Source organism: Panthera onca, chromosome F2, assembly GCF_046562875.1.
Source record: "Panthera onca isolate mPanOnc1 chromosome F2, mPanOnc1 haplotype 2, whole genome shotgun sequence".
NCBI classification, from domain to species: domain Eukaryota; kingdom Metazoa; phylum Chordata; class Mammalia; order Carnivora; family Felidae; genus Panthera; species Panthera onca.
The window spans coordinates 16,182,992-16,208,974 of record NC_138356.1 but is presented as its reverse complement, the minus strand read 5'-3'; the positions used below and the strand labels follow the sequence as shown (position 1 = coordinate 16,208,974).

General features: G+C 36.8%; 1 long non-coding RNA gene across 3 annotated transcripts in view; it reads left to right on the top strand.

Annotated features, from left to right (window-relative positions):
* Nucleotides 1-25,983, top strand: part of LOC132664132 (uncharacterized) — a 146,290-nt gene that overhangs the window by 19,526 nt on the left and 100,781 nt on the right. For all 3 annotated transcript variants that reach the window (XR_013553400.1, XR_013553402.1, XR_013553401.1), the window contains exon 2: nucleotides 25,583-25,747. This is a non-coding gene — a long non-coding RNA (uncharacterized LOC132664132). The remainder of the gene's footprint in view (nucleotides 1-25,582; nucleotides 25,748-25,983) is intronic.

The window sequence follows — 25,983 nt, the reverse complement described above, 5'->3', positions numbered from 1 at the left end:
GGAAAGAATATCCAAAGGAATAAAGACAGTCTCTTCAGCAAGTGGTCCTGGGAAAACTGGACAGAGACATGCAGAAGAATGAACCTGGACCACTTTCTTACACCACACACAAAAATAAACTCAAAATGGATGAAAGACCTAAATGTAGGACAGGAAAGCATCAAAATCCTCGAGGAGAAAGTAGGCAAAAACCTCTTTGATCTTGGCCGCAGCAACTTCTTACTCAACACGTCTCTGGAGGCAAGGCAAACAAAAGCAAAAGTGAACTATTGAGCATCAGCAAAACTAAAAGGCAACCGACAGAATGGGAGAAGGTATTTGCAAATGAGATGTCAGATAAAGGGTTAGTATCTAAAATCTATAAAGAACGTATCAAGCTCAACACCCCAAAAACAAATAATCTAGTGAAGAAATGGGCAAAAGACATGAATAGACACTTCTCCAAAGAAGACATCCAGATGGCCAACCGACACATGAAAAAAATGCTCAATATCACTCATCATCAGGGAAATACAAATCAAAACCACAATGAGATACCGCCTGACACCTGCCAGAATGGCTAGCATTAACAACTCAGGCAACAGCAGATGTTGGGGAGGATGCGGAGAAAGAGGATCTCTTTTGCATTGTTGGTGGGAATGCAAGCTGGTGCAGCCAATCTGGAAAACAGTATGGAGGTTCGTCAAAAAATTAAAACTAGAACTACCCAGGACCCAGCAATTGCACTATTAGGTGTTCATCCAAGGGACACAGGTGTGCCATTTCGAAGGGACACATGCACCCCCATGTTTATAACAGCACTATCAACAATAGCCAACGTATGGAAAGAGCCCAAATGTCCATCGATGGATGAATGGATAAAGAAGAAGTGGTATATCTACACAATGGAGTCTTACTCGGCAATCAAAAAGAATGAAATCTTGCCATTTGCAGCTACGTGGATGGAACTTGAGGATATTACGCTAAGCGAAATTAGTCAGTCAGAGAAAGACAAATGTCATATGACTTCACTCATATGAGGACTTTAAGACACAGAACAGATGAACACAAGGGAAGGGAAACAAAAATAATATAAAGACAGGGAGGGGGACAAAACATAAGAGACTCTTAAATATGGAGAACAAACAGAGGGTTACTGGAGGGTTTGTGAGGGTGGGGTGGGTTAAATGGGTAAGGGGCATTAAGGAATCTACTCCTGAAATCATTGTTGCACTATATGCTAACTAACTTGGATGTAAATTTAAAAAATTAAATTAAAAAAAAGAGTGAAGCTGATAGATAGACTTAATGTATTATTGATCTATTCTTAAAACTTGCTTTGGATTTTTAGATCTAAGGAGGCTACAGCCAAGCATCTGACATGATAACTATGTTGAAAGGAAGTCCTTGGTCAAATATCAAAACAGCAAATTGACCTGACAATATTTAGCTCAGATATGCAGTCTGTTAAATAGTTAATAATAAACTGCTATTCCATTCATTTGGCATAAAAAATTCATGTGTCAGGCACAGGTGAGGTTATCTGAAGAAAGTGTTATTGGGTGCTGGGCAATGGACATAGAGGGAGAAGAGGCCTGGGTGTAGAGGAGATGGGTGCTTTGGAGATACAAAGCCGGCTGAAAAGTCTCAAAAGCTGCTTAGTGATAGCGAGGTAAGAGTGGCAGGTGGCCGAGTATTGAGCCTTGCGGCTTGAGGGCCTCTGATCACTCCCTTTGGGCAAAATACCTTGGCAAATAAACTGACTAATTAATTTTTTTCATATTCAAGGTAGAATATAAGTTCTACACGGCCCTCAGGGAAGATGGGAATTTCTCGGACTAGGAGCTATGGACCTAGATTTGAGTAGTAGTCTTACCACTTGTCATCAGACTTTGCAGCAAGGATACAACCTCTCTAATCCTCAAGCTCCTCACTTATAGGCTGGGGCTAACAATAGCCCTTATCACGTGGGATTAACTCAGTTTATGGGATGTGAAGAGCTAGTACACTGTCTGGCACATGGTAAGTGCTTTTAAAATGTTCACCTTGCTGGTGAAGAATGGGAAGAGGAAGAAAAAGACAAGGAGGAGGATTTGAAAGGATAATTTGAGGTTTGAGGGACATGTAAAAAGAAGATACGGGATTTGTGGAAATCTTAAACCAAGAGGCTAGAAGGAAAGAATGATAGGAAGAAAGGCATGGAAGCAGGGAAACTTAGGGTATGTTCCAAGAGTAGCATCTAGTCTCTTTACTTTCTTCTGTAGGACATGTGGAAGGATGGTGAACGCTAGGGTAAGAAAGAGAAGTGTGACATGATTATGAGGGGCCAGGAAAAACAGGCTGAGATCTCTCTTTCAAATTAGGTAAACAATGGAAACTACCATAGTTTTTTAATCCATATGACTGAGGTGTTTTGTAAAAGCAATCCCTATGATTTCTAGAATCTCAGGATTATGCTACTGAAGGGAAATGGAGTGAACTTTTATTTCCATTTCCTTGCCACTCATTCTCCCACCTATTTACAAGTCAGGATTTGGTTTGCAGATGTACCAACGTTCTACTCTCAGCTCATCTGAACAGAGGTATCAGAAATTGGAAACCAGTCTAGGCACTTCAAGCAGGAAGGACTTAATACAGGAATTAGAGGTTTATGAAACCAGTGAAAGAAGGGGGGAGTGAGTGTCAGGGAAAACTGTCACTAGTGGGCAGGAAATAAAAAAATGCCACAATCACACAAGTTCTGGCAATGATCTCAGCTAGTTGCCATGTCAAAGTTTAATGATTTGCAGGAAGCTGCCTGGAAGCAGCCATCAGAATCTCACAACCACCCACTGCCAAAGCCCACACGCCCACCTGTTGCTGCCTGGGAGAAATGATGACTTTTGTATTTCCTTTGGCTTTTAATCTCAGGCTAGTTCTCTCTCACTGTCAGGACCTAACTTGGAGCCTTGCAGGCAATGTAGCTCCGAAGCTTCCAAATCTGTGGTGGGGAAACCATAAAAGAGGGAAAATGGTGCCATATTGCTGACACATAATCTGACACCTCTGTGTAGAGTGTTGTCCTGGCTCCAGGTAGTGGACGTACTCATCTCTGGCTATTTGGAAGAATTCAGGGGTGAACATTTGTCCTAAACTTATCCAATTAGAATAAGTCTCAAGGCTTTTCATGGGACACTAAAAAACAGGCTTCCTCTATTTTGCTGTAATTCAATTTGAGAAGGCAGGAATCTAAAGACTCAGGAGCCATCTTGCATTCAAAAGGTTAGAATTTGCCAGACAATAACACCCAAAACACAAAGGAAAAGAGAACTAAACTAAGAAATCAAGTTCTGATGACTCACTCGAGCTCCTGAATTCAGCCATGCTTGAAGCTAATCCTATTACCAGACTTATCAATTTTATGAACCAATTAATTGCCTCTTTGCATAAACCATTTGGGTTAGGTTTTCTGTCACTTGTAACTGAAGACTAGTTAGAAGATCATGGTGAAAATGGTCCAGTTTGAGTTCCACAGATGTTTATTTTGAGATGTAATAATTAATAAAACATAGATTTTGATCCTAAAGATCTCATTAACTAGACACATTCACAACTAACTATAATCCCAGCAAAATAAAATCATCCTTGATGCCAGATTTTAGCCCAAAAGCATAAAGCCTGACCAGTCTTGAATGTGTCAGAAGTCAGAAGGCAGAATACCCTTGGACACATATTGCAAATAGCAAATACAGTTGTCTCTGTTGTCCCAGAAATTCCATGGTTCCTCAGGCAAGTGGCTCACCAGGAACAACAATGGAAATGACATGCAATAGAGGTATAGAAAAAATATCTGGGCATTAATGTTATTTTTCAAAAGCAGCCAATTCTGGATAAAGGAAATCATTTTGACCCAAAGCTTTGTTACTGTTTCTTTTCTTCCTTTACTCTGTTACCCACCCTCAACAAAATGTTTTAGTGGAAGCAAGGCCATATCGATCATCATAGTTTCAGAGGATGTCATGGGAAAATGTCAGTCTTATCTTGAAGGTACAATAAGGACTTATTTTTTGTCATCCTGTTGTAGCTCTCTAAGGGGAGGGATGGTTTTTGTTGCTTCATATGCATGTATACATGCCAATATGTGCATGTATGCATATTCTCACTGTTAAAGTGTATGGCAATGGTGTTGGATACCTAGTCTTGCTTGGTGGCATTTTGCAAAATGTACACTCAGAATACCCTGTGTTAGGCAGTAGTCCCAGGATATCTGGGACTCCAGAGCTCCAGAATAAAGAGAAGATTTGCTAAAGCTCCATTTATAGATGACTTAACTTGGGAAGGTTGTTTCTCTATGGGCAATGCTTATCTTAATCAAAGATGAAGACATTTGGGGAAACTCATTCATAACTATAGCTCAGTATTATTAAATGTCATTCCATGGAATAGATTGAATCTAAAGGGAGATTTTAATTAAGGAGCCAGTGTTACACTTACTAATTAGCCCTTGCTTGCTTATTTTCTTTCACAAGCAGATTTCTTGTCAAGAGTTGAAAATGTCTCTATAAATGCCTATCTCTGTCCATATGGCTGCCTCTAAGTCACATTGTTCATGGACTTTGATAGGGAGAGCTAGGCGTTAAAGACGCTGGTTAGAGCAGTGTCCCTTCTGCTCCAGGTACCGTGGATGAGAGGCTTCCTCCATTCCTCAGAATGAACTGATTATTCTTTAAACATTAGAAAATGCTCTGACTGTGTCATATATGAACTATGTTGGTTTGGAGTGATATCTTTTTTTCTTGGCAAGAGTACTGTCATATCCCTTTTATTTTCCCAATTAATTATTAAATCCCTTTCATCTGTTTATACTAGCAGGGTGTCCATTTTTTGCCTCTTGTGCTTTTCTGTGACTCTAAATTACCCGAGGCCTCTAGGCATTTACTTAGTCTTAAGACGTGACTTGCACTTCCAAATACTGGGCAAGGAGAGAATTAAGAAATCATATCAGTCCTTCGGTGTGTTCCAGTTCTAGATGGCTCTTGATTTCAGGCTGCTGAAAGCCAAAAGCTGATGCAGCTTAGTCCATCCTTATCCACTTCCCTTTTAGGCTTTTGAGGTTAAAGGTCTGAATTTACATATTACATGATTTGTCATCATACCCAAAATACAAATATCATGCTGCTATATGGCATCTACCTTTCCACTTATAGTATAGGACTTGGCTTGGATTCTAGGTCCCCAATTTAGACTACTTGCCCCTGTATGGAGTGTCCCTCTTTGGGGCCCTTGGTTTCCTTTCTTGCCAGGCAAAGTCAGCTAGAAACATTCTAACCCATCAGACAAATACAATGTGATTGAGTCTAAAAAAGGAAAAAGTCAGATTTTTAAACTCTTTCCCCTTGAAATACCCCTTGATCTTTATATGAACTTACCTGCTGTCTTGGTATCCAGACCTCTCTACAAAGGGGTTGCCTGAGGGACAGTCTTTGACAAGCTACAAAGAATCCCATTTTGCTTTTCCTCCAAGGTTTTGGGTGACTTCATATTCAATATGTGTTCAAAGAAGAGAGGCCATTCATTTGTGCAGATAAGTTAAAGAGGATCAGCTCCCAGGTGACTTTCTGCTTTTGTGAAGGACTAGCATTGATTGGTAGGTTTCTTACCAGAAAACTTTTAAGTTTTCCTCACCAGGCACTGTGTTAGAACATAGTTTCTAAGATGGGATGTGTGGGTTTTTACACAAACTACTGTCCAAATTGGGATAATTTTGAGTGTGAAAGGGGACACTAATAATTATACTGGGACAACAGGTCTAAACCAAGACTGTTGGAGGCAGAAGGCAGAGATGTTTCATGATCCTGTGTGTGGATCTACACATTCCCTGAGTGGTGAGAGGTATGTGTTGAGGGTGATGCAGGACTGGCTCCTTCATAGACTTCTCTGTGTGCAACAGGCCCCAATTACCACAGAATTCAAACACTTGCAAAATGTTTAATGGGTAAAAAGTACCAGCAAAAGTGATTTTGTTACTCAAGAGTCTTGATAAGTATACTGATGGGAAGTACTGATTCAGCAGTCAAGGTACTTGAACAGATTTGTGATCATTATAATTGTTTTTTTTAAAAATACTTTAAGTTTATTTATTTTTTGAGAGAGACAGAGACAGCGTGAATTGGGGAGGGGCAGAGAGGGAGGGGGAGAGAGAGAGAATCCCAAGCAGGCTCCACACTGCCATTGTAGAGCCCGATGCAGGGCTCAAACCCATGAAAGCACGAGATCATAACCTGAGTCAAAATCAAGAGTTGGATGCTTAACTGACTGAGACACCCAGGTGCCCCTATAATCATTGGTTTTGAACTAAATTTTCCTTTTCCTTTTTTTCTCTCATATAAGAAATTAATAAACAGTAGAGATCAAATATGTTCAAATAAATAAACTGCCCAGTTTGCTGAAATTGGATCTAGTTTTTAACTATATTTGTATTGTTAGTTATGAAAAATATGGAATATGGCTGGCCTTGAACAAGGCATGACATATCTTCTTGTTTTACCATTCTAGCTTTTTTTTTAATCAAAGACTTTTTTTTAAAACCAAAGGCTTTGCTTCACACAATGTCAAAATTTTATGAGCCTTTTCATCAAATATCTTGTAACTTCTTCAGCTATTTCAACAGCTGAGACATCTATAAAATGAATAATATCAAGACCTTAGAAAATATATGCAAGTTATAAATAAATGGGAGGTTTAGCCAAGAAATGTTTAGAATGTTAGAAATGTTTCTTTCACAAGTTTGTTTCGTTGCTGTACCTCATGTCTAGGCACAAGCTAATATAGCACACTAATGAACTTCAATAGAAACAGTAAGTTCCCGCAAAGATGACAATCAGAAGAATGTGTCATGTGCTTTCAACTTCTCAAAGTCATAAAGCACACATTTTTCCAACTTAACCAATTTTTCCAGTAGGGAGCATTACCTTATGGAAGAGTTTTATGCTTGCAATCAGGAAACCAAAAAGAACTAGTTTTCAGTCTAGAAATAGTAATAGTAATAGTAATAGTAATAGTAATAGTAATAGTAATAGTAATAGTAATAATAATAAATTGATAAGAACCTAAAACCCCAAAACTGAACTTCATGAGGGGTTGGAGTTTATAGTTATACTATTGGCATTATTTAGGAAGCCAAAAAATCAACATGAAATTTGGTACCAGGATGAAGCAAGCATTAAACTCTTGAGGAACATTTCCTCAACCCATATCACACAGAATTTCCATAGATAACATTTCGAAGTGGATGAGCTCATAATTCAAAATTGAAAGACATATAAGAAAATAAGCCAGGGTGCCTGGGTGGCTCAGTCGGTTAAGCGTCTGAATTCAGCTCAGGTTGTTATCTCATGGTTTGCGAGTTCTTAGCCCCGCATCAGGCTCTGTGCTGATAGCTCAGAGCCTAGAGCCTGCTTCAGATTCTGTGTCTTCCTCTCTCACTGTGCCCCTCCCCTGCTCACACTCTGTCTCTCTCTCTCTTTCAAAAATAAACATTAAAAAAAAAAAAAAAGACAAGAAAAGAAGCCATCTTGAACAAAAGTCAGCCAACAAACATGCACACACACACACACACACACACACACACACACACACACACACAAACCAGGATGATTAGAGCCTTCATAGAATAATCTAATGGTGACTGCATATTTATTAAAGATATAAAAGAAGAATCAAGAACATAAGAAAAGAATAAAATACTATGATAAATAAACAGAAAATCAAATAACATTTCTATAAATGAAAATGAGTTTGTTTAAGATTCAATTGCTGGTTTGTTAGTCAGTTTGCATCTGCAAATGGGTAGCTCTGTGCTACATAATGGAGATATAATTGTGAGACTTTCACTTTCTTGGAGCCTGTAGTGTGGTGAAGCATGATTGGCATGATTCAAATCACCAGTAAAACAAAATTAATCAGTTAATTAATTGATAAGTTATTAGAATAACTAAGGAAAATTGAAGAAAAAATTAGTGAACTAGAAGACATATCTAAAATAGAAATCAAATAATTAATTTAGTTATCCAGAATATGGTTTGGAAAGATAAACAGATACAAATGTAAAAGAAAGTATCAAAAATATGGAGAATAGAATTAGAAAGATCAGCATATAGTTAGTAATAGTTCCAAAAATGAGACTAAAACAGAAGAGGCAATTATCAAAAAGACAATGGCTGAGAATTTTTGAGAACTGATTATAGACTTGAAATAGCAGTTCAAGAAACACAACATATTCCAAGCAAGATAAATAAAAATACCACCACATAAATATATCATAGTGAATCTGCAGAACCCCAAAGACAATGAGAAGATTATAAAAGTAGCCAGAAAGAAAAGATAGATTTTTCTAAAAGCAAAAAAAAAAAAAGTTAAACTGAGAGTAGATTTCTAATTAGAAACAGTATAATGCAGAAAACAATGGAATATCACCTTCAAAATACTGTAAAAATTCCTGTCAACTTAGAATTTAACACATATCTCAAATATAGATCAAAGACCTAAAAAAGAAAAAAAAACTCTTCCCAAATATCTAGTTGACTGTTAAATTATGGATGTAAATGAGAAACTTCCCAAGAGCCCAGAGAAGAAGCACACAAAGATAGAGGTCTATCTTCGAAAAACAAAATGCTCTTTGTGAGAGTGTAAGTTTAGACTTCTATAAATTGAGTTCCCTACAAGCACAAAGCTGAGGCTGAGTATATCTCTTCCCAAATCCTTGGATTATCACTAAACTACTCAAGAAGGGAGGCTAGGGGGCAAGGCTAAAAATTAGAAACTGGGGGAAAAACCTAAGCAAAAGCATCAATGACTATATACAACAGAGGGACAAATTCTTCAGTTAGAATCCAGGAATTTAATTTCCAGTTGTCAGAAAAACAAAACAGAATCCATAGTCCTTCCAGTATATTATGTACACTTTCAAGTTTGACCAACTTACTAGACATCCAAAGAAATAGGAAATTATGAGCCTTACTCAAGGGAAAAAATTATAGTTAATAGAAACTTGCTTTGAGTGGGTCCAGATATTGGATTTAGCAGATGAAACCTTCAAAGCAAATCTTACATTTAAAGATGTAGATTGAAATACGTTCAAGTAATTGAAACAAAACATGATAAAATAAGAGAATAAATAGGGAATTACAACAAGCAAAATAGAAACTGAAAAGAACCAATTGGAAATTTTAGAGCTGAAGACTATAATAACTGAAATAAAAACACACCAAATGGACTAAAAACATATTTGAAATATCACAGAAAAGAATCAATGAAACTGAAGGTAGTTTAATAGAAATTATCCAATGCAAAAAAACAGAAAAAAAATGTATTCGCTGAAAGGGGTGCCTGGGTGGCTCAGTTGGTTGGGCGTCTGACTTTGGCTCAGGTCATGATCTCGCAGTTGGTAGGTTCCAGCCCCACGTTGGGCTCTGTGCTGACAGCTCAGAACCTGGAGCCTGCTTCAGATTCTGTGTCTCCTCCTCTCTCTGCCCCTCCCATGCTCATGCTCAGTCTCACTCTGTCTCTCAGTTATAAATAAACGCTAAAAACTTTAAAAATATATATAAAGAAAAACGAGCATATTCAAGAACTGTGAAGCAATATTAATAATTCCAACACATGTTATTAGAGATCCAGAAGGAGAAGAGAGAATTGTGTAGAAAAATCATATGATGAAATAAAGGCTGAAAATGTCCCAAGTTTTGTCAAGAACATTAACTTATAGTTCCAAGAAGTTCAATGAACTTCATGTAGGATAAAATTTAAAAAAAATCAGAGCTAGACACCTTGTAGCAACATTGTAGAAGATAAAAACTTGGGGATTTGGAATGTTTTGATTAAATTGGTGGTCACATGGCTTATATACATATCTCCAAACTCCTCAACCTGTACAATTAAAATGAGTGAATTTTATTTTTGTAAACTATATTGAAATAAAACTATGGAAAAAATACATGTGTAATACACATACTCAAACATATATGTATATATATATCACAAATATCTATCTCATAGTTAATATTTTATCAAAAGAAAACGGATAGTTAAACATTAAATCGATTATTTTAAGTCACTATATTAAGAAGTTACAGGAGAAAACCATATGATTATCTCAATAGATACAGAAAGAGTATCTGATAAAATTCAACAATGGTTCATGATAATCTTGCTTAGTAAACCATGCATAAAAGAGGGTTTCATTATCCTGAGAAAACATATCCTCAAAACCTACAGGAAATATTTTAAATCATGAAGCTTGAGAAACATTCAAATTCACTGTTATTATTAATCTTAGTCTCAATTCAAAATTTTACTGGAGGTCCTAGCTAGTGAAATGAGACAAGAAAAGTAAAAGAAACATGTAATAATTAAAATGGAAGTTATGTGGTTTTCCTTATGGGAAAAAATGGATCTCAATAGTACAGTACAATTTTCATAAAAGGAAATTCCAGATGGACTGAAGACTTTAATGTGCAAGACTACAGATCTCATAAATCAGTTCTGTTATACCACAACATATGTGTTCCTAAAAACCACCCCACCATGCAAAATCTCACAATTAAAAAGTATAGGACTTAGGGAGAAATGGGATGGAAAGGCAATACTCAAAAACTGACAAAAAAAAAAAAAAAAAAAGGAAAAAACTGGAAGCATAGTTTTTCCTGCGTCAAATAGTTACAAAATACATAAATACTACAATAAATGTGGAACTTTACCTTGAAATAAATGGATAGGTTGCTTGTGAAATGGACATCAGAAGAGTTCCACTGACGAGTTATTGTGAAGTAGGTTGTCTGAAATTTCATGGAAAGTTGTAACACCAAACATGGATAGGTGTGGCATGTAGCATACCTGTGAACTGAGGTAGCTGGTAGATGTTTGAGGTACGCGTGTGTGTATATTATGTGTATTCCAACACAGCTTGATTTAACTGCATGTCTTTCTCTGCATTCACCTAGTGTTTTTGCTGACAAAATTGCCATAAGCAAATTGGAGTTTTGTGTTATGCTCATATTTTTTCTAATTATACCAATTGTCTTGGAACAAATTTGCATATTCAAAACAAATACTATAGCCAAGCTGACTGTATAAGAAATAGGATAGTATATTTTTTTAGCATTGTGGTAGGGAAAAAATTTCCTAAATAAGGCAAAAGAAGTTTGAAGTATAAGGCATGGGTGAATTTGACTATTATTATTCAATAATAATAATAATAATAATAATAATAATAATAATAAACTTTACATATAGCAGAAATGATACAAAAATGAAGTAAAAAGATAAGCTATTGACTGGCTTGGAGAAAATGATGATAATGATTTTATTTATAAACAACTTCTACAAATCCTTAAGAAAAAGGCAAACAGTCTGAAAGAAAAATAAACAAAGACAATTTACAAAGAAGATAAAACAAATGTCCAATAAGTATAAGAAGAGCTGCTTTGCCCCACTAAAAAGAAGGGAGCTAAAGGCTAATTCAACAGCAGGCTACTATCTACATACCAGTTTGGCAAGAATGAAGAAGTTTGATAGCACCAAACTTTGGCAAGAATGTGGAGAAACAGGAACTTTATAGTTTATGATGAAAACAAGAACTGATATAACTGCTTTGGAAAATAATTTGTCAATCTAGTAAAACTGAAGAAGCTGAGTTTACGACTCAGTAGTTCTATCTCCTGGTGTCTACCCTAGAGAATATATGGCATCCATCTGTAAGAGATGTGATTGAGGATGGCCAAAGCAGGATTGTGGGTAATAGCAAACACATGGAATAATCTGTCTCTTATTAGGGGAATGTATAAAGTATTGTTTATTGAAATTATGGGAAAATATAGAGCAATTAAAATTGTGACCTAGATTTGCAGGTATTAGCATGAATAAATTGCACAAAGAAACATGTTAAGTGCAAAATATATGTAAATATTATATATGGCATGATACTACTCATGGCAAATACTGGAGAAACAAACTACTCATATGCATGTATTATTGATACATGCATCTGTATTAGCACATTTGCAACGGGATGATACATACCAGTTTCAGAGTAGTTGTTAACCTTGTCAAGGAGGGAAGTGGAGTGGGGTCAGATGTTCCTGAAACATTTTATCTTAGTTTTTAAAAAGGAGAGAGTCATTTGATGCAAATATAATGGATTCATTGGTGAATCCATGGATATAGGTCATGTATTACTTTCTGCATTTTTGTATATTTCAAACTTTTTAACAAATAGATAAGTGCCTTATTTTATGCTAGGCAATTTTACTAAGTGAAAAACAAAATATATGACACAAAAATAGACACTCAGATCAATGGAACAGAACAGAGAACCCAGAAATGGACCCACAAATGTATGGCCAACTAATCTTTGACAAAGCAAGAAAGAGTATCCAATGGAATAAAGACAGTCTCTTCAGCAAGTGGTGCTGGGAAAACTGGACAGAGACATGCAGAAGAATGAACCTGGACCACTTTCTTACACCATACACAAAAATAAACTCAAAATGGATGAAAGACCTCAATGTAGGACAGGAAGCCATCAAAATCCTCAAGGAGAAAGCAGGCAAAAACCTCTCTGATCTTGGCCGCAGCAACTTCTTACTCAACACGTCTCTGGAGGCAAGGCAAACAAAAGCAAAAGTGAACTATTGAGACCTCATCAAAATAAAAGCTTCTGCACAGCGAAGGAAACCATCAACAAAACTAAAAGGCAACCAACAGAATGGGAGAAGATATTTGCAAATGACATATCAGATAAAGGGTTAGTATCCAAAATCTATAAAGAACATATCAAGTTCAACACCCCAAAAACAAATAATCCAGTGAAGAAATGGACAAAAGACATGAATAGACACTTCTCCAAAGAAGACATCCAGATGGCCAACCGACACATGAAAAAAATGCTCAATATCACTCATCATCAGGGAAATACAAATCAAAACCCCAATGAGATACCGCCTGACACCTGCCAGAATGGCTAGCATTAACAACTCAGGCAACAGCAGATGTTGGGGAGGATGCGGAGAAAGAGGATCTCTTTTGCATTGTTGGTGGGAATGCAAGCTGGTGCAGCCAATCTGGAAAACAGTATGGAGGTTCATCAAAAAATTAAAACTAGAACTACCCAGGACCCAGCAATTGCACTATTAGGTGTTCATCCAAGGGACACAGGTGTGCCATTTCGAAGGGACACATGCACCCCCATGTTTATAACAGCACTATCAACAATAGCCAACGTATGGAAAGAGCCCAAATGTCCATCGATGGATGAATGGATAAAGAAGAAGTGGTATATCTACACAATGGAGTCTTACTCGGCAATCAAAAAGAATGATGAAATCTTGCCATTTGCAGCTACGTGGATGGAACTTGAGGATATTACGCTAAGCGAAATTAGTCAGTCAGAGAAAGACAAATGTCATATGACTTCACTCATATGAGGACTTTAAGACACAGAACAGATGAACACAAGGGAAGGGAAACAAAAATAATATAAAGACAGGGAGGGGGACAAAACATAAGAGACTCTTAAATATGGAGAACAAACAGAGGGTTACTGGAGGGATTGTGGGAGGAGGAATGGGCTAAGTGAGTAAATCATTGTTGCACTATATGCTAACTAATTTGGATATAAATTTAAAAAATAATGAAATAAAATAATAAAAAGAAGGAAAACAAAATATAAAGATGTGAGTGGAAAGAGAAATCATACATTGACACATACGTAGAAACATTTTGTTGGAAGTGTGTTTGCTGCCTGGGGAGTTCTGCAGTGTAATGAGTGAGTGTGAACAGCCCTCTTACCCTGCCTCTGTCAACAAAGATATCTAAACCTGAACCCAGTGCTTGTATCTGGGGAGGCAGTGAAGTGAACAAAGTCACTTTTTCTATTTAAATCCCATGTGCAGGCTTTCTTCCTTTAGGACCTCGGCCAGCAGTGTGCTCACGGAATGGACAGTGGGCCTGCCTGGGGCCCCCCATGGACAGCAAGATGCAAGCACAGCTGTGTCTGAAAATACCTTGGTTTGGGAAATGGAAATCTGGGATGCAGGGCAATGAGGCAGTTTATATTGAAGCCAGGAAGCTCTAAATTTCCTAACATAAAGACAACCCCGCCTGCAAATGCTGAGAGCCATCCCTTCCTGTTGTAAGCAGGGAAGTCAGAAGGCCTCTGACCACACGTTCTCTTTCTATTGGCCTTAACCCTCTCACAGCTGGATGGGAGGATTCTGGGAAATAGCACATCCCAGACGAGGGATGCTGTGGTGCCAAGGGGTTAACAGGCACTTCGTGTGAAGTTTTAATATTCCACAAATGAAATGTGCATGTGGAATGGGAAAAAAAGAGGAAAAGATTATATTTGTCAGCTGGGCTGCCATATGTTGTTCTGGCCGGAGCACAGCAAAAATGGTGACAATTCTTTCCTGAATGAGAATCTCTGTCAACTCCTGATTTCATGCCTTTCTTTGGACAAGCAGGAGCTTTCTTCATGACTGGGCAGAGTCTGAGATTTTTCATATGTGTGGGGGCAATCTATGTCTACCCCTAAAAGGTAGAGCCTTGGCATTGCATGACTTGATTTTCAGGAGGTAGAAAAAAGCAGGAAAATCATAAAATTCATCTGCATATTTTCTTCTCCTTCTTTTTTTAAATGGAATTGGCCCTCAGGGTAAAAACAGTCCTCTGAAAGCACAAATAGCTAGCTGCATGACAAATGGAGAGGAGGTTATATTGGCAGAGATCTGTTAGTTCTTACTAAAAGTCATCATCGGTTTCACAGAGTTGAAACTTTTGTCATACAAAGGGCTTTTCTTATTCATATTCGGTGGGTTATGATGCCTAGGTTAGTAACAAGTAAGTGTTTAAGTGTATGTGTTGTAAGAAAAATAAATGAGATTCAGGCTTGGTGTGAGAGGGTGCTTCTTTTCTAGTTATATATTTCTGTCTTAATTTGTGTTTGAAAATGCCACACTGGACAAAATTACTTTTTTTTCTTTAAATAATGTTTTATGGATCCTTCTTACTGATTTTCTAAGTAATATGATCTAGGAATTTTAAAAATTATATAAAACATGGAAGAGACAAAAATGTCCCATCATCCCACAATCTAAATATTTTAATATATTTTTCCACACTGTCAATAAATAAGTAAATGTATAAATAAATTTTACAAAATTGACATCACATTGTTAAAGGTTTTGTTGTCAATATAATTCTTAATAGTTCCTTATATTCTATTGAGAGGATGTTCCTTTCATTGTTAACTATTCCCTATTATTGGGCATTTGGTTTCTAAGTTTGTTTTTCTGTCACTGACAAGTAAGACAAATAATCCTTTTTCTTGCATGAATGTTCTTTGCAGAAGATGGCACTGTTTGTTAGAAAAGCAAACAAGGGTACCCTTGATCAGTTAAGGCATAATTTAGAATTTTACAGCGATAGTGCTAACTGAGCTGACATTCTCTGGGGAGGAAGAAGCATTAAGAGAAATGGCTGTGGGTAAAGCCTGGAAAAATGAGGGATGAAAAATGGGGCCAGAATCAGATGGTGGTGAAAACCCCCAGACTCCATACTGAATGGGGAGATAATCTGAAGAGAGCATCCCTGCAGGAATGAGATTCTTCCTTCTCTCCAGTCCGTATAGGTAGAGTGAGCCCAAGTACAGCAGATCATTTCCTGAAATCTAAGAAGGAAGAGCAGAGAGCAAGTGCCCCAGCCAGGTCTGCACAGAGCCTCTGTTCCTCCCTCCTCTTCCCTCCATACCTTGCTTGGGCTCTGAAAGGATGCACAGAACACTGAACACTCAGCATTCCAATCCTAGTGTGAGGAAAAAGAACAGAACACGGATGATACAGACGACACATCAAAGGGAAATCATTCATGCCATAGCAGAGAAAATAGAAAACAGAAATGAGGACCTAAGCATGGGCCACATGAAAAGGGATAGCAAGGCAGCTAGGGCAAGAGTGCTCCGAAGAGGAGGAGGGAGAGGAGGGAAGAAATGATCACTGAATGTGATCTGGCAAGGAACTAAAAATAATTCTTCATGAGCATTTCCTACTTTAAAACAACCTAATTAGAAAATAAATAGCTCAAAGATGATGATGAAACACAGAATGAGAAGGAAAGGGAAATAGCAGACTCAATAGTTTTAGGATCAACCCAGTATCATTAACAAGCTAACGAAGCAGATAATAAAAGCAGCTACCATTTATTGAGCATTTAGTAAATTCGACACTGTCCTAAGTGTTATCTATTGATTACTTTCTTTAATACCCATAAAAATACTATGAGTAAATAGTTTCTTCATTATCAATTGAGGAAACTGAGACTCAGTGTGGTTAAGTCACATAAACTCACTAGAAAGTGGCAGAGGCAAGATTTTAACCCCAGACATATCTATATCACTATATATGTGTAGTTGGATCAGAGTTATTAAAATCCAGTATTTCCTTCCATCCATCCATCCATCCATCCATCCATCCATCCAAGCATCTATCTATCCATCCATCCTTCTATATAAACAGAGATGAAATTCGTAGAATACTAACGATACCTATTTCTGGATGATTTTTTTTTCTTGATACTTTTCTGTACTGATTGAACTTAAGCAATATTTTTATCAACTTTAGAAAATGATTGAATGATGTATTGTAATACAACAACGATAGTAATATCATGATTGTAGTCTTTCTACTCTTATTCCTAAATCATTTATTTAATAATTCACTTCCTTATTTATCTTCCAGTGCTCTAAACATTTTATGTCACTTCCTAAAGAATATTGGAGATTGTGATACAATATTATTTTAATGTTTCAACATTTAAAAATGTGTCAAAACACCAGCCAGATCATATTTTAGTTTTAGACACTTGAACAGAAACTTCTGAACCTGAATCCCACCTACAGTCCAGTGAAAACTATATTCCTTCCCTATATATGTGGTATAATTTGCTTTTTAAGCTTAATTATTGTTTCTTTTCCCCACTAGAATGTAAGTTTTATGAAGGCAGGGAATTTTGTGTGCTTTGTTGTATGCATAACACCTCGAATAGAGCCAAGTATCTAGGATGTATGTGCCATAAATGTTTGTTGAATGAATGAATGAATGAATGAACGAATAGAAATGCACTTTGTTAACAGAAAGTAAAGTGTACTAAGATTCATAGAACTGTTGACTCCTTGAAGGGAACTTCACATTTAAGTACTATTCAACTTGATTTTAATTGTCCATATGACAGTTTTTCACATTTAAATGATAGAATACATTTAAAAAAATACATAGTGAACATGCATTTCAAATACTTACAATATTCCAAAGCCTGTATATCACATCCACACAAACATTCTTCTTAAAAGATTTCCTTTGTGAAAGGACAAAAGCAAATGTGCCTGTATATGGGAGGGAAAGTCCTGTTTTTCTGCAGCCATGTGCCAGTAAAAGATGTTCTTGCAGAAGTCCCAGAGTGGCAGGCTTGAGGACCAGGTGTGCTTCACAGAGCTTCCATTTGATTTCATTGCCACATTAAATAAAAAGTTTTTTTTTAAATTTTGGTTTTCTAGTTTTTCTTGAAAGTTGGCAGAATTGGCTACACTGGATCCACAGTTTCACATAATAACTGGCTGTTGCTGAGTAGCTATTGCCACTGTTAGACCATAACTCCACAATTTGCCACAGTCCATACCATTCCATAATGTGTTCCTGACCATCTTGTGCCTGGATCACTTGCCCATTTCTGTAGGCACTTGAGTTTGCCATCCATGTTCCATATATGCTCCCAACTTCCCCCATGACTTGTTGCCTCCCTAGAGCTCCGCCCTTCTGCTTTTTCTGTTTTTGACAGAATAGTTCCTTCTCATTATAGATACAGTTTAAAAGCTCTCCTTAAGTGTTTCCTAAGGAACTGATCTTGTGTCTTTTTTCAGTTTGACTTACCCTGTTGCATATATTTTTGCCATTTAAACCTGGATTTCAGATTGGACACAAAAACACTGACTGCTCCCTCTGCCACACACCATTTTTCTTTCTTTCTTCCCCCCCACCCACCCTCTGCTTTTTTTTAGTAGGCTTCATGCCCAGTGAAGGCCCAATGCGGGCCTTGAACTCAAGAACCTGAGATCAAGACCTGAGCCAAGATTAAGAGTTGGATGCTTAACTGAGCCACCCAGGCACCTCTCTGCCACAAACCTTTGCCATGCCCTTGTAATCTTGCATGCATGACTTATGTCTTATCTCAACCAATAATCTTTTATGTTAGAATTGGAGGAAAAAACTAAAAGGAGAAGTGGGAATGAGAAAAGGAGAAGTAGGAAGGGACATTCTGGATGAATTTATCATAACTCCTAAGTGGGGGAAATTGAATTAAAGGCATTTACAAAAGAATTATTTCACTACTACTTTTCTCCTTATCTTACCATATATACTTCAATGTTTTAAAAACATTTATTTGTAGAAATATAACAATTTTTAAATACTTCAAAATAATATAAAATATTTAAAAATTATTTTTAAATATTTAAAAATTTTATGATATATATGATTTTCCAATATTGTAATTTACTCCTGGCTAAACTTTTGTGGAATACTAAAGGCAGGTAGCAGGAAGAAGCAGAAAAAGTAGAACAGTATAGTCTTGGTCACACTAAAATTAGGTAATCAATAGGGTGATCCATCTCTATTTGCCGGGGATAATCTTAGTTTATTCCTACTGACTTGGCATAATTATTAATAGCATCACTTTTCACTCTCAAAGTGTCCTTGTTTGGATGATAAATTATATAGGCACTCTATTAATCAGGCCCTAAGTAATCACAAGCTATTTGTAATTTAATTGCAGGGACTTAGGGTATTTGTATTGTTTTGGTGGAAAATGGGGATATAGCTACCTAAATTGGAACTTATAAAATATACTAACACTTTTTTAAAGATTTTATATACATGCACACACACACACACACACACACACACACACACACACACAAAGCACTTCTATAGTACTGCCTTGTATTCTAATTATTTATTTGAATAATTTGAGTAACAATTTAAATAATTTATTCAAGTATTTCCATTAGCCTCCTTAGGAATACTCTTCCACACATGAGAATATACTAATCTTTAATTTCTTTTAATGCCTTGCAAACAGTTTTGCACTTAGTAGACACTCAATAAATATTGGTTCAATGGAATTGGATAAAACGCAATCAAATTAAGTTGTCCCATCAGGGATAATCTGTGTTGGTTTATCTTCTGATCCACAAACTGGGAGGTGCCAGTATGCCACTACAAATTTTACATATTTCACACTAAATAATTTTTTATGCCTCCTCATCCTTGCTACTACTATTGCTTGTAAAGCTCTAGTTGTGTATTGTTACAAAGCATTTCTTTTCTGAAATGGCTAAAAAAAATATGTTCATTAAGGCAAAATGTCCACTGGTGGCCTTGATTTCTTCAGATATATTGGACAGAAATGTTAGCATTTTTTTTTTCTGGCCAAGGTTTTGATCAGAAGGATAACAGGGGACCACCAATAGGATGTTGGCCATAACTTGCAACTTTCATTAGTCAAAAATTCAATGAATAATTTTTTGGCCCTATACGGATTTCAAGAGACTCAAATAAGAACCACATAGAGGACCAACCTTTGAGAATCTGTGTATTTTGTATTTGAGTACTGAAACTCCTGGCCAACTGGCAAGGCACTGAGCTCTTCTAACAAGTTATAGGGTGGAAATTATTTCTCTTCTCACCCATCTGCTCTAGGAGCCATAGCTCATATTTAGAAGTAGCACTACTTACAGTGAAGAAAAAAAAGACCATCAATGGAAGTTAAAAAAGAAGAATAAAAGGCCATCATTGAAATAACAAAACAAATCCAATGATAAAAAAGAAGACAAATCACTTTGTAATATTCATGCAAAAGTCCTAATTTTTGTATTATTGCCACCTGGCATAATCAGTCTACAGAGATTCCTGTGCCATCTTTTGAAAAAACGACCAGGCACTTACTTTTAATGGTATGTGAGAGTATTTCTCTGTGATAAGAAAGCAATAGCCCTTCACTAAGTACGTTAGCAGAGGCAAAGGAGTGAGTTGCTCTATAGGGTGGGGGTGGGAGGATTCACCATAAATAGAGGGAAATATTCGAAGAAAAAAAGAGAGCAGAGAGGGTTAGGAAAAAGGAAAACAACGAAAACATTTCTCCCTTTTATTTTCTTTCATCAGCTTTGAGCAGCTAAAGGAATCAATCAGGTTTTCTTAGCTGGTTACATTCCTTAATAAGGTAATAAGCCCTTTGCTACTGGCAGGGGGAAATGCCATTTTTAACTCCTGCTACTGTGTTTACAGATGATAAAACTTTTTAATGGTGCAGCCTAGTTCACTTGGGCAGGTAAAGCTAAGCCAGGAAACTTACAATATAACAACTGTGAAGAGCCTGTTATTCAAAAGGAATGCCACATCCCACAGTAAGGCAGCTTCCCTCCCCCCCCCCTTTTTTCTTTTTTTAATATAAGCAAGACTAATGTAAAGTACTTTTCAGGAATGGTTTCATGTTAAGAACCATATGGAAATACCCTTTACTTATTACTTTGCAATCTAATGCTTTGGGAAACCAATTGTATTCAGTGGTCTAATTAGTGATATGACTTTTTTTTTTTACATTTTTATTTTTTAAGTGATATGACTCTTCAAGTACATGTGTTTTCACTTAAGATTGGCCAATTGTTGAATCCTTCATCCTTTCATGGACAGGATATATTGATTTTATCCATGAGAGAAAAGGATACCTAATAAACCTCTGGCCTAGAAGAGAGAAAAATAGATCCAGGTAAAATATCTTGTTTTAAAGAGATTCATCACGGTGCATATACTTTTTATTTCTTGGAATTTTCTCATGAATTTGTCTTCTACCCTCATGGCAATTGATCTTCAAAAAGTGTTGGTTTGTTTTTTTTTTTTACTAGTTAAGGACACCTCTCTCTTTGTGTGTGTGTGTGTGTGTGTGTGTGTGTGTATCTCTTAATAGGGATGTTCTTAAATGTTTATTTTGCACATGTGAGTCATTCTGCAAGACCCAGACAAATGTCACCTAATCTGAGGTGTCCCCTGACTCTCTCACAGGATGAATTGCTTTCTCTCATGGGCCCCAGTTTTACCTTATGTGTAAAACTATAGTAGAGTTACCAGAAATGTGTGGAGAAGATCCACATGTGACCCCTTTAGCCTGGGGGAGTCAGAGAAGGCTTCAGAGAGGTGATATGGAAGCCTGATCTACAAGGAAGTGTGGTATCCCAGGTGGAAAAAGCATACTTTTAGAGTTCAGTGTGGATTAGCCTTTGCCCTCATGCATAGAGAAGAGTCCCCTAAGAGTATCTCCAGCAATTATCTGGCATCTGTAAGTACTTGATTTTTGTTGATGGATATATGATTGGATGAGTGCTGAGCTGAGATGTGCATGTTCCTTTATCATCCAGTCCCTCAAATGGGCTCAATTCATTTTGTTTAGATCCTTCATGTATATCAGAAAGCCTCCATGAATCTGGAAGTGCTAAGTGGCTTTAAAGGTATTCAATATCTCTATTTATTTTTCTGCTCTATCCAGAGGCTTTCAATGAGAGATTTTATTTCCATGGGGAGACAAAATTCCATACTTTCTGAAAGGTGTTGCTAATGATCTTGGTGTTCAATATATACTGACTATTCAGATAAGTTGGCATTAGATGTTTTAGAATATCATGTTAAAAAGTAGGATGTGTGGCCCTGTACTTACATGATTTTTATATTTGGTTTCATCTTGATGAGTTTCAGGAAAAAAAAGCAGGAACAATTTCTCTGAATTTCATCACTGTATAAATGACAGAGGGATGATTTTAGTACTTCTCATTGTGACTAGATATCATGAAAGAGCCACATGGTTGTGTTCAAATACCGACTATTCTATAGAGGACTTCTAAATATGTCATCTTGTGGACCTTGACCCTGATAATTCGTGCTCCCTTTAATTGGAGACATAACTAGAACTGATAAGATACACTTTTGTTGTCTTTTGCAATGTACCATTCACAGATTTTTTTGAGTGCTTCATATAATCATTATATGTTTTTTCATATTCTCTTGATTTCTGTCTATTGCTGAGAAAACACTTTGATTTTCTGAAACATAAAAACAAACGGGGAAAGTAAGAACTCTTCCTTAGGTAACCTCTGAACAGAGGAACTTTGTGCATTATGCAGCCGAGGCCATGCCAAAATGCAATTTGGAGGGTGTCCAGCCCTTCATTGGAAAGTAATGGTTTTCACTGAACTGAGTTATGACCAGCTGTTTACAGACAGTCTGTGACATACTGATAGAGCAGAACACCGTATGTTGCTTTCCAAATCAAATGATACAAGAAGTGTGACAGAGTGGAGAAACATCTGTCATTAGCAATTTTCAGCACGCTTCACTAATTCTGGACAAAATACGAGTAATGAACTTACCGCAGGAAACTTCAAATACTACCACTGCCGAAACAAGGATATAAACAGCAAGTCCTCCTAATGGCTTCTAATTTAATTCATTTGCAGTAAGAAACAAACAAAGTGGGTTATTTGTTTTTGATCATAGGGTAGTAAACACTAATGCTGATCACAAATGCTTATTTTAATCAAAGAATAGGGCTTGTGAAATGCAACTTCCTTCAAGTTCAGATAGAAAGCTTTATGCCTTCTTTAATTGTTGAAACAGGGTGTGTTTCTGTTTTTGCAAGTAGTAGGGTTGGAGAATGCACCCTGACAGGGATGAAATCTTCCCCATGTGGTGTCTGAGTGGCACACTCTGAGCTTGGGGTTGCTAGGGCTCTGACAGATTTGTTGGACCTACAGTGATATTTACATAACATTAAATGTTCTTAGTCTTTCTACTAAGGAGCTTGTATAGAAGAATGTGTTAGGTCTTTCTCAAGCTGCTTTCCCCCACCACTTCTCATCTTGCTGTTTTTTTTTTCCTGGCTGATAATTTTCATTTTGCGGTCCCACAAATTTTCACAGTTCTGTAACGAGCGCATGGTCCTCATACAGCATCCACATGGTTCTCTACTGGTCGACGTCACACTGTTGATGAGATCTCGCAGCCAAACCATGTGAAGGCTGCAATCTGTGAGCATTTTTCTTTTGTATCTTTGCAATCAATTGAGCTATTAAGCCGTTAGCATTCAAGGCCTACTCAGCTCAGCTTATGTGCGTTTATCGCCAATACGGCAAAATTCCTAAATGGACAGAATTGAGTTTGACTTAAAAAGAAAAAAATGGAGAAAGGTTGTTATTCTTTATCTGAAGTTTCGACTAATGTTCAGAAAAATGGCAGTGTAAAATGCAGACATGAGATTTTGCCCAATCCGTTGGTGTTCTGCCGATGGGACCTACTTTGGACTGTATCCCAGAACAAAAAGACTGAACGCCATTCGGAACTGATGACTGTAAAATGAGTGTAGGAGGTCTTTGAGGAGCTTCTTAATTACAAAATTATTCATGATAAAATGGCACTGATCTCAAATTCCCAGTTTCTTGTAAATTTTAGTGTGGAACCACATAAAAATGGTTTATAGCTTTTTAACACCTTAGGTAAACCAGATCCAGCCTCAGAATGTTGTCGGGAAAATCATCTCCAAATACCTTTGAATATTTCACTCTTCTTCTTCTTCTTCTTTTTCCTTTTTTTTTTTTTTAAAGGAATGACATACTGACTTATTTATCTTTTTTTAAGTGATCCCTAAATTATCTTATGGTTGAGAAGAAATATTCTAAGATATGTAAATGCTAAATTGTTCTGGTTTTTATAGACATCTGCATTGAAAAACAAAACAAAGCGAAAATATAGATGCCATTGAAACCCATCATTACGTTTGTGATCTAGATAATAAAGTAAGCAGACCCGAGCAATTCGCTAACACTAACGCTATTCTTTACATAAACAGTAAATGTTTAGATTTTCCTGTTCACTGACTAACAGCACACATATCATAAACACTAAGCTGTTATAGTACGTTTCGTGTGTTGATTCACTTTAACAGTTGTTAGTGTGAAGACAGGAAAAGAAAAGTGGGTGTAATGAGACCATGTGCAGTATGCTGTGAAAACAGAGGCCCTTATTTGGCATAATGGGTTGCACCATAAGGGCCATAAAATTGTGCATGTGTTAGTATCATTTTAATTATTACGGGTGCCACATGTTAAGCAGAATAGCGGAACTACTAAAACAGCTTCAAAATCCTTACTGCTGATCGCTGCATTTAATTACAAATAGGAACATTTGGAGATAGGTCACCATAAAACCCTTCTGTTGTCAAATGAGCTCAAATCTGATTTTTGTAATTATGTTTTTATACCACAGATCCTGTTGAATAACTATAGGGAATAAAATTTTAATAAGTGCTGATTAAATGTAGGTACATCTTGCTTCCTAAGAATATTTATGAATGCTTATCACACTTAAATCAAGGTACCATCACTATTTTCCTGTGGACAGTGCTTTGATCATTCAACCTTAGTGCAAATAAGCTGAATAAATTTATGTGCCATGAAATATTGTTTTTTTTTCATTGAAGCATAAAAGCTCTGGATTTCAATTATTCATTCTGTTTGTGAACACTGTGTACTGTACTGTTATTCTCCAGAACCAAAGTGTTTTCATTATCCCACTACATGTCAGACTCAGTGGGATCTTGTAATTAACTTTCCTAAGGCAGGGTTTTATGGAGGAAGATGACAACTTATGTCGAGCTTTGGTTCCCTACTAGAATAAATATGGTGAGGGATGGTAAGTTTACTTTTTTACTCTGTCTTTTCTTTGGAATTACTTATTTTTTTGTTTTCTGGTTACTTGGGCTTTAAAAATCTTGAACACATTGTGTTCACCAAGAGAAACTGTTCTTTGGGGTGCCTCATACGTGTCGTATCCCTGTTTTTTGAAAAATGGTTTTGAAACCTTGCATGATGGTTAGGCCTCCTACCTCTTTTGAACATGAAATTATCACTCTGTTTCCAATATAGATGAGATATGTAGGATTAACTGAAGAAGGAATTGCTAATGGGTAATGGCACATGAAAGTCATGAGTTATTACAAGGAACGAGGCCAGACACAGAGCTGGCATATTCTTATATTGCTATCCTTTAATGTTGGTGTGTGATCTCACAGATATTAAAACAGGTACACTTATAAACTATCCATGTGGACACATAAATTTGTGGTCTTTATAAGCTCAGAAGGCATAAAATACTTCTTACTCTATAAAACAGAGAAGTTTTATCCTTTTGATCAATAACATTTCTTTAGAACATTCAAATCCCCTTGTATTTTCCAGAAGATCATTGTTGGAAAAGTTACTCATTGAATTTGTAGAAAAGAATCTTGCTTTACAGCAAAGATATTTTTGAGGATCACTAGAGAGTTCCATTTGCAAAACTTCCCAGATTATTGGTTGTCATTAAGCACTTGATCCATACTTTAGATAGCTGTTTTAATCTCCAAGTGGCTCTGCAGTCTAATCATTCAAAGAATAGTACATGTTTTCTAATCCATATCTCCATATCTGCTGTTTCAGATAAATGATATGGCCTGGAAGAGACATACACTACTATGAGACAGATGCCACCCCCATTGGCGGTTGTGTATCACTTCCTGAATACATCATTCTGATGCAGTACTTGGAAACAGGCTTCAAGGCTGCAAATCATAGACTGAGGGACAAATAGTGCTTCTCTTTGAGGTAAAAAATACAATATATGTATATATGGTCCTAAGGTTTCTGGGTTGGTCCCTACTTGAGATTTGCTACTTCCCCAGTGCTGGGTGTTTATCATTTGGATCTATAGTCTGTTAGTAATTGTCATTTTCAAGTGACGGAGGAGGGGACTCAACCAATACCAAAGGAAAAAGTTGCAAAGTTATGCCTCTATCATTTGAAAGCATCATTTGGCAGGGTCAGCTTATTTCTTCAGCTCA